The sequence below is a fragment of the Nomascus leucogenys genome, chromosome 18 (assembly GCF_006542625.1).
Source record: "Nomascus leucogenys isolate Asia chromosome 18, Asia_NLE_v1, whole genome shotgun sequence".
Classification (NCBI taxonomy): domain Eukaryota; kingdom Metazoa; phylum Chordata; class Mammalia; order Primates; family Hylobatidae; genus Nomascus; species Nomascus leucogenys.
The window spans coordinates 101,398,984-101,403,867 of NC_044398.1; positions in this window are offsets into that span (position 1 = coordinate 101,398,984).

Genomic DNA, 4,884 nt, shown 5'->3' on the forward strand with positions numbered 1-4,884 from the left:
AAGTCCCGCCCTCCAGCCGGAGGGGGCGGTGCCCGCGCGTCTCGCCGCAGCCGCGCCGCCAGGGGGCGCAGGGGCCGTGACGTCAGAGGAAGCCGGGCTTCGGGCCGGAAGCGCGGCTGAGCGGGGCAGAGGGAGCTCCCGGCCAGGCTGATGGGATCCGCGGAGTGGCAGTGGTCGCTTCCCCTAGCGCGCGGTAGCTTCAGCATGTCCCCGCCACCCTGGGCTTCCGGTGACCTCGGTCGCATCTCCAGGCTCTGCACACTTCGGCGGACTGAGGTGAAGGCTCAGCGCCTGCGCCTCAACCCCGGCCGCCCTGATGAGCCCACGTTCCCTACATCACCGCGCCCCGCTTAGTCAGCGCCCAGCGCCTCCCCTCTCCTAGTGCCTTCCCCACTCAGCTGGCTCCTCCCGGGATTCTGTGAATGCACCCTCAACGTCCATGTCATCCTGAAACCCAGCAGCGTGGCCTCCTTCCTTTCGCCCACTTCTCCCTACTGCATTGACTGCTTCAGATTTTTTTTTTTTTTTTTTTTGAGATGGAGTCTTGCTCTGACGCCCAGGCTGGAGTGCAGTGGCGCGATCCTGGCTCACTGCAAGCTCCGCCTTCCGGGTTCAAGTGATTCTTCTGCCTCAGCCTCCGGAGTAGCTGGATTACAGACCAGCTAATTTTGTATTTTTAGTAGAGATGGGGTTTCGCCATGTCGGCCAGGCTGATCTCAAACTCCTTATCTCAAGTGATCCGCCCGCCTCGACCTCCCAGAGTGTTGGGATGACAGGCGTGAGCCACCGCGCCCGTCTAGATTTTGTTTCTTTTCAGCTATGTGCAATCTGTTTAACCCATCCACTGGGTTATTAATTTCAGCAATTTTTTTTTTTTTTTTGAGACGGTGTTTCGCTCTTGACGCCCAGGCTGGAAGTGCAATGGCGCGATCTTGGCTCACTGCAACCTTCACCTCCTGGGTCCAAGCGATTCTCCTGCCTCAGCCTCCAGAGTAGCTGGGACTACAGACAAGCGCCATTAACGCCTGGCTCATTTTTTTGTATTTTTAATAGAGATGGGGTTTCACCATGTTGGCCAGGCTGGTCTTGAACTGCTGACTTAAGTAATCCACCCGCCTCCCTCGGCCTCCCAAAGTGCTGGGATTACAGGCGTGATTTAAGTAATCCACCCGCCTCCCTCGGCCTCCCAAAGTGCTGGGATTACAGGCGTGAGTCACTGCACCCTGCCAATGATTCTATTTTTGTCCTATTTGATTTCTTATATTCTAGCAGTTTTGATAGGCTCTTACACTTCCAACCACATATTTAAGCTTTGTGTGTGTCTCATAACTACAGTATCTGCAGCCTTTGCAGATCTGATTCTGCATGTCATCCTGGTTGACTCTTGGCTCAGGGTCCCCTTTCCCCCATTCTGAGCTAGTGTCCCCAGGATTTTTGTCTCTGGAAGTACTTGAGGCCTGAACTTAAAATGTGTTGCTCCGTAAGATTTGCACTTTATTTTGCTGGGCAGGGGGACACCATGAACCCAAGACTTTGAAACTCAATTTGGGAGCCACACATGTATTGTGAGTTCTGATGAAACCACATCAGTGACTACTTAATGCTAATAGAAATGGCCACTTACCGTCTTTCACCTGCTGAAATGCTCATCAGTTCAGATCCTCTCATCCTAATCTGATTGCACCTAAACAGTCATTCCCGTAGCTGACACCCTACTGATTGTTTGTTTGTTTTTAGAGGCAGGATCTTGCTCTGTTGCTCAGGCTGGAGGTAATGGCATCATCAGGGCTCACTTGAACTCTTAGGTTCAAGTGCTCCCACCTCAGCCTCCTAAGAAGTTGGGTCTACAGGTGTGCGCCACCACTGCTGGGCCAATTTTAGAAACATTTCTGTAGAGACAGAGGTCTCACTGTTACTCTGGCTGGTCTTGAATTCCTGGCCTCAAGCAATCCTCCCCCTTGGCCTCCCAAAGTGCTGAGATGACAGGTGTGAACCACCATGCCAGGCTCTATTGTGTTTCTCACATTTTCTCCTTGCAACATAATTTGCCGTACAGATCCCACTAAGAGTGTTTCAGTCTCAGATTCCAATTTCCTGGGAAATTTTGCCAAATCTCCATTTCTTTTTTTTTTTTTCTGAGATGGAGTCTCAGTCTGTTGCCCAGGCTGGAGTGCAGTGGCGCCATCTCAGCTCACTGTTACTTCCACCCCCCATGTTCAAGCCATTCTCCTGCCTCAGCCTCCTGGGTAGCTGGGACTACAAGCGTGTGCTACCATGCCCAGCTAATTTTTGTAATTATTAGAGATGGGGGTTTCACCATACTGGTCAGGCCGGTCTCGAACTCCTGACCTCAGGTGATCCACCCACCTTGGCCTCCCAGTGTTGGGATTACAGGCATGAGCCACCGTGCCTGGCCCCAAATCTCCATTTCTAAGCCTGCAAAACTGAGCCTAAAATATCCAGCCTACTAGGAATGTCGGCTAATCCATGAAAGGAGCATGGCACCATCTCCAGCAAATAACGTGCGATAAAGTTTATGGAGAATTGTGAGGTTCTATAAAGTGAAAATGACGAGGCTGGGCAAACAGATGTAATCTATAATTCTTCCTGGTGAACAAGTTAGAGCAAGCTTGCATTTTGGGGGATGTTTAAAGCTTCTGCTTTATACCTTTGAGAAATTTGAGCCCTCTGAATTCCTGAGGTAGCACACTACAGTAGGAGCAATGCTACCACAGGGAGAGGCCAACAGACTTGGCCATCAACTCAGTTGATTATCACTACCATGAATGCGCAGATTTGTTACTTGAAGTTGGTTAAAATGAAATTTTAACAAGATGCTGGATAATTCCTGACACTTATGGAATCATACAAATGGTCTTCTCCTGAAAGTTGGTGCTGAATTAGAACTTCTTACAGCTGGGCATAGTGGCTTACACCTGTAATCCCAGCACTTTGGGAGGCCGAGGAGGGAGGATCGCTTGAATCCAGGAGCTTGAGACCAGCCTGGGCAACATGGTGAAACCCAGACTCTACCAAAAAAAAAAAAAAAAAAAAAAAATCAGCCAGGCGTGATGGTGCATGCCTGCAGTCCCAGCTACTTGGGAGGCTGAGGTGGGAGGATCACTTGAGCCTGGGAGGTCAAGGCTGCAGTGAGCAGATTGTGCCACTGCACTCCAGCCTGAGTGACAGAATGGTGGCACTCCAGCCTGGGCAACAGAATGGCTCTGTCTAAAAAAAAAGAAGAAAGAACTTCTAGTAATAGAGTTGACTTCCTTTCAGATTCAGAACTATTATTTGGGATGCAAGTTTTTCTCATTAAAATATCTTACAATGTAAGATGGGCACGTAAAATGTAAGATGTAAGTTTCTAAAATTCAACTTTAATTTCTAAGTATCTGCCCTGATGCCTGCTAAGAAGTCACACAGTTCCCTGTGATGTTCCTCTCATCTTCATGAGCTGAGTTTTAGAGAGCATCTTTAGATAGCACTTTGTAGCCACACATTAAACAGGAGTATTTCAATGATGATCTTCAAGATGGTCAGGATTATGAGTACAGAAGAAATTAAGCAGCCAGCACGGGAGGAGGCATCTACACGCTCACAGGGTGTGACCTACCAGGTACACCACAAAGATCATACGGCAAAGTTACCTGACATCCAAAGAGCCTGTGTATTCCTGGACAAGGCACGGGGCTTGAGGTGGCAACCCTTCGGGGTCTGTTATTCACACCCTCACCCTGTACCAGGTGGCGCCACCTGCGTCCTTCTAGACTTGGCCACTGCCAGGCCTCTGGAGACAGAGGAGTTGTGACTCTCAGAGGTTTCCATGCTTGCCGATGTCTTTGGCAGCCGCTAGAAATAGGAAACTTGGCGTGTCATTGCCTAGCCCAATTCTTAGAACTCGCTCTATACCCTGTGGATGAACAAGTGAAGACGGTGTTTCGGTTAATGCATGTTGGTTTTCTACTCGCTCTATACCCTGTGGATGAACAAGTGAAGACGGTGTTTCGGTTAATGCATGTTGGTTTTCTTTCTCAAGTGTTGACTTGAATCTCATCTGGCCCTGATCTAGCAGGCACAATGGTGTGGAGCCTCCTAGAGGGGGACTCTCAGGCTCATAGTCTGAGAAGTTTACCCTGACTCCACATAATGCCTGTAAGGATATTAAGTATGTTTGAGGACATATGAAAATAGCTAATACATCAGAAGAAAGACATCCAATCTGGTTTTTTTTTTTTTTTTTTTTTTTTTTTTTTTTTTTACACAGGGTCTTGCTCTGTGGTCCAGGCTTAAGTACAGCGGCATGATCATCACTCAATACAGCCACAACCTCCTGGTCTCAAGTGATCCTCCTGCCTCAGTCAGCCTCTCGAGTAGCTGGGACTACAGGCATGCACCACCACACCTGGCTAATTTAGGAAAGTTTTTTTTGTATAGACAGGGTCCCAGTATGTTGTCTAGGCTGGTCTCAAACTCCTGAGCTCAAGTGATCCTCCCACCCTGGCCTCCCAAAGACCCAAAGACTACAGGCCTGAGCCACCATGCCCGCCTGTTTTCTTGACAGGACTTGCATATGACAAGCTCTCTGCTTCTCCTCACCTATGCATTGCAAGCCAGGTCAGAGGCAGATTAAACACCTTAAGGACATGTTAGGACAAGTGGTATACAAGGGAAAAAAAACTCGTTCATTTAAGTTACAGAAACAGAAAAAAAAAAACTGGCTTATTCCCACACTTATTCTACTCAAAGCTTTGAGAAGACTAATTTTGGCATCCTCTGGCTAAATACAAAACAACGAAAACAAAACAAAACAAGGCAAACCCTTTCAGCAAGAGCTGTGGGGGAAGGGACTGTAAGGGACACACACAACTGACAGGCAAAAGC